This window comes from Rhagoletis pomonella, unplaced genomic scaffold (assembly GCF_013731165.1).
Source record: "Rhagoletis pomonella isolate Grant_MI unplaced genomic scaffold, Rhpom_1.0 Rhpom_scaffold_00012, whole genome shotgun sequence".
Lineage (NCBI taxonomy): Eukaryota > Metazoa > Arthropoda > Insecta > Diptera > Tephritidae > Rhagoletis > Rhagoletis pomonella.
In genome coordinates, this window is record NW_023458566.1 from 6,827,258 (window position 1) to 6,837,146 (window position 9,889).

A 9,889-nucleotide genomic window follows, 5' to 3' on the forward strand; every position below is an offset into this window, starting at 1 on the left:
TTTACCAAGTAATTAGATTATAAATTAAACACATGTTTTGTATTTTATATTATTTCCTCAATTGAACACGTGCCTCAAGGTCCTCAGGTCCTCGATGAGCGTTAGCAGCAACCTCTCAAGCACGCAATAGTTTTTTTTTTTTTTGTATGGAATAAATTTAGAGCGTAGTCTGTGTTATTCTTGACATAGAAGGGAACTCGCTTAGGCAATTTTAGGGTTGGGCGTTGTTCATGAAAGCCCACGAATCCAAAACAAATTCAACACCAACTTTTACCAATTTTAAAAATCGTAAAAAAAATTAAACTAAGAAAAAAATATACATACATATGCAGTTGCTGTTGTAGTTAGTAGACGGCGAATAGTAGTTGAAATATTTATATAGCCAAAATAAATGAAATTCGAAAAATTAACGTTTCATAATACACTCAAGGAAGAGCATTTAAACGAAAAAAAAAACGAATATATTGCGTGTTTACATTCAGAACCCTTGATGGCTGACATGACGAGCGAGCGAGCACCAATATGCAGAATTTGAACAAACAAGATTTTTTCGATTAGTTTAGGCTTACAGATATTTTCATCAATTCATGAATTTCGTAAAATTTTGCGACGTCTCGAAAAAAAGTAAAAGCGGTCTCGCCTGACTTAGCAGTTTCATTGAAGCGGAGAAAAGAGAGCGCGTGATTTATAAAGAAAAGCTTCGAAAGAAAAATTTTAATGATTTTTGGCGAGTTTAATAAGATTAGCGTGTTATAAGAACTGAGATCTGATAAGGTAAATACTAAAACGAGATACTTGAGGTCAATGAACTTTGCAGCAGAAAGTTGTCTACTCGTGATAAAAACATCTAGATGTCATAATTTGCTGTGGAACTATAGATGCCGAAGATATGCCAAAAGGCGACCCCTACCAACGTTCGGGCAAAAAAACAAAAATCTAATCAAAATTCTGCCTAGCCTAAAATTTGATGATTTCGGGATATCTATAATTTACTGGCATTAGGGTGGTAGGAAAAGATCGCACTTAGAGCGTAAGTACTAGAAGAGCACTTGGTATCAATGAACTTTGAAACAAAAAAAATGTATTCTCGAGACAAAAACATCGATATATCATCATTTTTAAGATCCGACAGTAAATACCAAAGATATGAAGAAAAATGTAAAAAGGTGTTCCCTACCTTCGGTCGATCTTTTTTTTTTGGTACGATTTATTGTACATTTGTCTGAATTTTTGTTGTAGCTTCATTTCTGCCGAAACATTTTCAATCAGATTTGAATCTGGTGACTGCTAAGGCCCATCTAATGAGATATGTACGCACGCGGCTTCGTTATTTTATTTGGTTGCGTCTTTGAAGAACTTAATCTCGGCTTCCTGGTCCAAAACCACTTATCTGTTGATAACAAAAGTTCACGATATACCGTCGTTTCTCATGAAGCTGACATCTAAATGATTAGTTTGTCGAATCCTTGTCTTATGAAGTGTCCACAAATATGAACTTTTCCTGGATATTTCACAGAACGCTGAAGCAGCTTACTTTTGCCCCAATTAGATCTACTGAGGGTTTTTTAGGGCGCCATCAGTATGGATACTTTGCGCTCAAAGATGAAACTGACATTGGCAATCCTTGTGTCGACAGAACCAACGAACGTTGGTCAACTCTCAACATTTGATGCATGAGTAAGTCCGGCAAAGCTGACATTTGTATAACCTTTCATTTACATAAGAGAAAGTAGGTGTCCAGACAATAAACTGTCTGCAAAAATCGAAGGCAGTAAAGGAGACAATAAGAGGTGTGTGAAAATATTAGTAAACAAGTATGAATGAATACATATAAACCCAAAGTACGCGGCCATAAAGAACAGCTGATTTTTGTTTACAAACGCAACACCATTTCATTGTGGCGTCTCTCTACGTTACGCATGCCACTTATTTCGTATACTTTTCCGGTATTGACGTACAAGTACCCATTCAGACGGCCGCTCTATTGTGGTCTGAGAGACATGTATGTATGCTCCTTCGAGTCAATTTCGGTTGAGCAGCTTTGAAGGTTAAAGCTGGAGGATTAGCTTCGAAAATTTCCTGTATTATCAAATCCTCATGTCTTGTGGTGGCTCGGCTAATAACGAGATTTGGCAATTCTTCCACGTTTTTGGGCACCAAAAAAAAAATAAAAGCCTTTGACTTTCAAGACATCTTTTTGCATGGGAACGAAGATAGACTGACAGTAAAAGTTTAGCCTTTACGAAACTTATTTTACCATTCAACTCATTAAGTGAAATTTTTTACCGATTTCTTTCGACCACAAAATTTCGCAATCAATTTGGCTTTTTCGAACTCGCTATCTAGCCGATGCAGATTTTTATTGCGATTCATCATGAAATTAGGGTTCTACATGTAAACACGCAATATATATCTATACATACATAGGTATATACATTTGTACGTAAATGTGTGAATATATTTACCTTTATTACTCAGTCAGTTTTCAGTCATCTGTCGATCGAAAATAACCAAAATACATTGGAAGTATGCAACATTTAGGCAGCAGCTTCATGATTTTACTTCTTTATTACAAATTTATTTACACATTTTGGCAAAACTGTAAGGAGAAATACTCAAAAATTCTGTAATTCTTCGACTTTTCGTAAATAAACTTGCTCGCTTCGATATACACTTCCATGGATATTAGCGTGGGCCGAAAATCCACTTTTTTAGAATTTTGAGTGGTTATAGCAAAAATATGGCCCATTATGCTCTGAAAACAATTTGTGTGAATGATGACAATTTTTGGCCAATATCCTGGGCTCGCCCAAGTCCCTCAAACTTCATCTGCTAAAAAAATTTTTTTTATATACTAAATTATGTAGGACTAATACTTTCGAAGATAATTGCAATTTAAGTAAAAAAAAAATGTATAAATGAATGTGTTTATTAGTTTTTATTTTTTGAGCACATTGAACTTTGATGGTCTTTGGCGAGCCTACGTTATTGGCAAAAATCATAATGAACCATAAAATTCTAAAAAAGCGGATTTTCGGCCCACGGTAATATGTACGTATACACTTTCTAAATTCAGCTGCTGCAATAACAATAATAATAGTAGGTAACTATAATAGGTAAATACGTTTACAAAAAAGCAGGCAAATTTTGTTGTAATTATTCACTTGCTTACAAATTCCTTTTGTGTTTAGTTTTAATTTTGTATTTTTAGATTTTGTCTTCCTGCTTAAAAAGATTTATTTCATTTAAGATAAAAGTCAAAAATTATTCAGAGTTAAATGTTATTTGCGTGAAAATAATTGCATTATTTGTATGTACATATATAAGTAAATATGTTTGCCAATTTAACTATAAATTAGTTGTTAATTTTATTATATTGTAAATAAACATATCTATATGAAAGTAAATACAATTACATACATATTTGAGTTGCCGTGTTTTATTTGATTTGCTACATTATTTTTAATTTGATTATTATTTTTTTTTTTTATTTTAAATAGCAGCTGTATATTTCTCATTTGATTTTCTCCTAGCATTCGACAGACATACTAGAAAAGGGACACATTTTTGAAGGCCTTCTCTAAATTTAATATGAACGTGCATAGAGTAAAAGCGCTCTCCTATCGTTACTGGTGTAAATACAAACCGCAAAAGTTTAACTTGGCGATTTCTAGAACTCCATTCTTGAAAAAAATTTGCTTGCCATGAGATCTTCTGTATTTCTCCTTTCACCAAAGATAACAACAAATTTCACAACACGTAACAACAGAAAAACGATAAAAAAAAATATTGCTGATATTACCACAAGTATGAAAAGCAGTAAATAACACCAACGCAAACATTTGTTACAATTCTGCACTTTCATAAATACATACATAGGTACACATTTACTTCAAAACAAAAAAAAAATTGTAGTACTAGTTCTCTAATTCCATTTAAAATTTATTTTCTTAAAAAAGTTACTGAAATATTTCAAAAAAAACTCAAGAGCAACCTGCGATATCTTAACCTTAAAAAAAATGTGCGAAAGTAAGTGAAACGACGAAATGGGAATAAAACTTCGACGTTTTTAAGCGTGTACGTACATGTACGTAAGTACATTAGGTTGGTCCAAAAAAATCAGTCTTATTTGCAGCAACTCCCCAGAATTGAATAATCGTATTTTTTTTTTTTGAAATCGGTTAATATTTAACTTTGCCGCGGGGGCTTTGAAGTTTGCCTTATATTTTATATGAGGAAAATAATTTTTTTCGTAAAATCGCTAAACAAATACTTTAAAATACGTTAAAAGCAAATACTTTTTTTCTTAATTCGGGCCTAGATAAACTTTTCTAAAATCCGTTTGCAGTGTTTGAAAAAAAAAATTACTCAACTCGATACTTTTCCATTTTTTAACAAAATCAGTAGAAAATGTTCCACTTTGCGGCGGCACGGTTAAATATTAACCGATTTCAAAATAAAAAAATACGCTTCTCCTTATTTTTAAAATTATTCAGTTCTGGGGGGTGCAGAAGGAAAACACCTGTGTAATTTTGTACCACCCTAATGTACAGAGTTACGAAAATTAGCATTTACATAGATTTAAAACAAAAATTCTGTGTTTATACCTGCATAAATGTGTAAAATAACCGAATGCTATGTAGTTATCGAATAGCTGATCTAGATTAGAAAACAAACTCGCCGAGATCGGTGAACCAACTTAAAATAAGTAGGTACTCAGCAGCTAAATACATAAGTAAAATAAGAACTGTTTTCCAATAGTATAACTTTTACTAAGAAATAAACTTTCACGTAATACATATGTATGTATGTATGTTAGGGCGGGTAAATTTTTCTTTTTACACGGCGTGTTTGCATAGGAGGAAGAAGCATTGGGTCTAAAATCGATTTGGAGTTTGCCAAATTGCGAAAATAGGTTTCAAAGAAAATGTGAAAATTTTCGCTGTTGCGCTTTCTGATGAAAGTTTTAAGAAAAAGATAAGAGCAGAAATGGATTCTTCATACCAAGAAAACCACTACAGCACGTTTTTAAACACAATGTTAGCACTTTTTTTACGACACTACCGCAAAATGCTAAGCAACCTATTTTCGCAATTTGGCAAACTCTAAATTGTTTTTAGACTTATGGTTTCTTTAGAAAATTTGCTTAGAATTACCGTTAGAATCTATCTGTGCTATACGCGAGTATGCAAAAAAATTTCCCATACAAATTGACTCGCCCTAATGTATGTATGTTTGTATGGACATAGGTGATGTTGTTTATAGAAACTTCAACAATACCATTACAAGAATTCCTTAACTAATACATACGTGCATACATGCATACATACATTACTTACAATACATGCCCATATTTACGAAATTTAGTTGAGAAAACGGCTAACTCAGTTTGAAATAAAATTTTGTGTTTTGTTTACACGCACATACCCACATAAACTGAAAGTAACAGCTATAAATCAATAAAATATGCCATTAAACTGATTAACAGGAAACCACCAACTGAAAGTTAAAAAAAAAATAGAAATTCTTAAAAAAATTCCATTAGCAATAAAATTAATGAAATAGTGTAAATACCTACAACTAAATACACACATTGCACGCGATACAAAAATTTAAGAAAAAATTGCGTTAAAATACTCTTCACAGTAGATATTTGAAAAATACCAAAAATAAATTCAGAGGAAAGAGGAAAGGAAATGGACTGGATAAACAAATGAAACTAGACATACAAACAAACACACAAAACAGTGAAGAATAGTGCCACAGCATGAAGCATTAAGTATGTACTTGAAAATTGATCAAAAATACATATTTATGTAATTGAACTGAGATCAAAATCGTAAAGATAATAATGGCGGCAACGGAAGAATGCAAAATCAAAAACCACATACATACATACCTAGAAGAGAATCATACTCATGGCACATACATAAATACATATAAGTACATGCATACATATGCATATACTCGTAACTACCAGCTTCAATGAGTTAATCGGATTTGTGCTTAAAATTACTCGGACCCATCAATAAGCATAAACTCCTCAAGTATTTTTTGATTTTTTGTAAATTTTTAAACAGATTTTTTCTGAGCTGCTGAAATTTTCAGGCAGTCAAAGAATTTTTATTGTAGCCTCAACGACTTGCCAATTGCAGGCTTTCAGATTGGTCAAAAACAGCTGTGGAAACGACCCTTCGTGGGCGAGGAAATAAGTGAAAATGCTCTACAAAAAATCTCCACCTGAAGCTTTACACCACATCGCATACGAAAAACGTCACTCAAAAAAAAAAAAATGAAAAAATGGCATCATCAGAAAATTAAAAAAATTTGTGCACGCATTCAAAGAAAACAATTACACACAGGCAACGCGACACACCTACATACACACATGCGAAAATCATTAGATTCGTACTTGCGTATGAAGAAAAGAGTTTGTAACGCACTTTGCACTTTCCCATCCCGGAGTTACGTCCATAGTTTTAAGTAAAGCAATAAATGATCGCAAGCGATATTTTTAATATTTTTCCATTGAGTACATTTTTGCATTGCAATTTCTTTTGCGCATAATCGTTTTAACGAGCTACATACATAGATACATGCTGGTATACATAAATAAGGAAGGCTTAATTAAGGCTACAAAATGATCGATGAGTGAAAGTTTAAAAATAAATAGGCTTAAGTTTAATACGACCAAAAAATGAAGAAAAATTGTAAACATAAGAACATATGAAGAAAAGAATGTCTGCATCTATTCGCAGCTTTTTACCATCGTTTTTGGTTTAATCGATTTATATACATACATACATACTTTCATTGCCATTGGCAGAGCTCGATAGTTTGCACTGGTTCATATGAATATAAAAAATTCACGCTAGTAACCATTACATATATATCCTTCTAAAGGCTTATGTTTGAATAGGTATTTATAATAAAAATTAAATCTTTTTTCTATTGACTTTTTGAGAGCATTTATCGAATCATTGCATAACTTGTGCATACAGGTAGTTCTACTTGTACCTACCAGTAATTTCAGATTAATGGGACTTAAGAGAAAATTCGAACTCACCATAACGTAGTATTGTGAACAACCTGCGGAAAAAGTGCATACAATTTAGTTATGTTGAATAAAAAGAACGAAGTCATTTCGAAGCAAAAGATAAGTTCATAGCCAGAAAGCATTAAGACTGGTTTCCACTACGTAAGTGGCTACAATCGCCAGTAAATATACGGTCTCATATGGGAAAAGAGGACCATACTTCGAAGACAAGTAATTACAGAAAACTTAACATAAATTTTTATCTTAGCTGAAACCGGCACGGATGAACATAATGGTTTTTCTTATTCTCTATTTCCCATTCCAATGTCCCTAGGCTCTCAGCAGCTTTGGCAATATCGATTATCGATATTTCCTGTTATAAGGATAAGTACTATGTTTAAGTTCAAATGTTCGGTTATACATAGGCTATTTAAGTAGTCCGTATAGCATTTTGGTATAAAGAACATGTTTTGGCAACTTGTTAAATAAAGTTTATAAAATAAAACACGACTGGAATAGAGGTTGGCAATCTCGCATTAGGTAGCCTATACCTATCTTGCCGATGTCGCACATTTGATCAGCATATCGATTGTTCAAGGAGCATCACAGAATATTAGGCTCATATCCTGAGTCAGTTAAGGACCCAGTAACCCCAGGTAACCTGCTGCAGCGAGAGCTTCCATTCTAGAATCAAGCCCAAATACCTGGCTAATAGAAAGCCGCAGCCGAACACCTCCGCAGAGAATAATAAAATTTAATGAAACTAAAAAAAAGTTTTTCTTATTAATTCATTTTTTCAAGCAAGCAAGTCGATTTTCTTTACGAAATGTAATTTTTAAAAGTTATTCCCATAAATGCAAAATCTAAGTATTATTAATTTGTACATATTTCTAGGCTTGTTTTTTTTTGCATAAAAATCCAAAATCTACTTATAAACACGCTCTTCTTCTTCACATAAAATCAACAAGTACTCTATCGAAATTTACTCGTTGCTAAGGTCCATTCATGCGAGCATGATGTGAAAAAATCCCACGGAATGAACATGAATCGCGCGATTAAGATAGGGTTATAAAGTCCTGCAACGCAATAGGTTACGAAAAGAACAACTCCAACTTTTAGCAAGAAATATTTCCGAACGAGTTCGTGAAATTTAGTTTGGAGACAAAAACTGTGAGGTAACCCATATACTAAAGTTACTCAAGACCTACACATACGCATCGGACTGTATGCATGATATAGTACATGCTATCTGCGAGCGAAACGAAGATGATAGAGGGGCTATCGGATCGCGATTTTGGGTCTGAACAGAACATCAACAAAACTTGTTGGAATGCAATCAAACTGTAACCTATAATTTTCAACAATTGAATGTCTTCAAATATCTTTCTTTCCAAGGTTTCATTCACGAAAGAACTTTCATTTTATTTGCCCAAATAAATCGAATAGCGCGGAAGCATCTAACTCAACCGAATATCGTTCGTTCTTCCGAAATTGCTGACACATTTTATAGCACTGTATGCCATACTTATATACATAAATGGCGAAAGTAGCACTACAAAATTTTTCAGTTGAGCAAAAAAAAGCCGGTGAGAAAATTATAGTTGAGCTTAAAGCTGTGTTGCCATTATACATGTATAAACATGCAGAGATATCGAATAAGGAAATAACTAAACATAAAGATATAGCAACTGAAGTTTTCCAACGAGCGAAAAAATTAAATTGTTTAATGGAAACAGCTGGTACAAAAATTCAAAAAGTACAGTTAGTTAACCATGCAAATACAGCAACGATCTAGCTAGGCTAGCAAACCATCAAGAAACGAGCTGTAGTCCTCTAACACTACACACATTTTTTTTTTAGTTTTGTAGTAGATTTTTGTCAACTGTCATCTATTTAGTGATGATAATGGATCTCAAAGTACCGATTATTTCAAAACTTAAACCGTACCTTTGTTAAAAACAAATTCTACCTTAAATTAAAAAAAAAAAAAATTTAAAATACTCGTAACCTAACGTAAATAACACGTAAAACTTAATATGTAGCGAAAATAATTGCACTACTACTTACTAGGGAGTTTACTGAGTGTGAAAAAGAAAAAAAAAAACAAAAAATTAATACGTAGTAGTTATTGAAACTGAAAATCGAATGGTGAGATGTTTGTTATACTAAGTGCGCTGTATGTAAATACACTAAAAAAAATAAAAATTTAAAAACATAACTAATTAGTAGGGAGCATATTTTTAAAAATAGAATATAAAATATCCAAAGTAGTTAATGTAAAAGAAAATAAAACAAAAAAAAACAAAAATACTTAAAAACTCACATGCTCTTCAATGTCTTAGAAGATAAACAAGTAAAAGTAATAAATAATCAACTATTTAGGAATAAACAAAATTGTTTTAATAGGTTTTTTCCGCATAACTAAAAATCACACGTGGTTAGTTATATTAAAAATATACGAGCATGAATTTGTAGAGAATTTACTAAAAAAAAAACAACAAAAAGTACTACACTTACACAAAAAAAAAAACAAAAAAAAACAATGTACAATAATTTGTAAAAGATATAAGTATATAAAATAACAAAAAATTGTAAAAGAATCGTTTTTGAATGTTATTGAATATGAAATAAATTTTATTTATCGTAAATGTAAGTAAAAAAAATTTAAATATAATTTGTAAGTAAAGTACACAAATAACTAAAAGTAAAAATATTCTATAACAAAAAAAAAATTCAAAACAAGGAAATACTTAACTCGAAATTGTGAAAAAAATTATACGGTAATTACTCATGTAGCGTGAAATATGATCAAATCTTAGAAATTTAGTAAAAAGTCAAAAACACAAAAGAAAA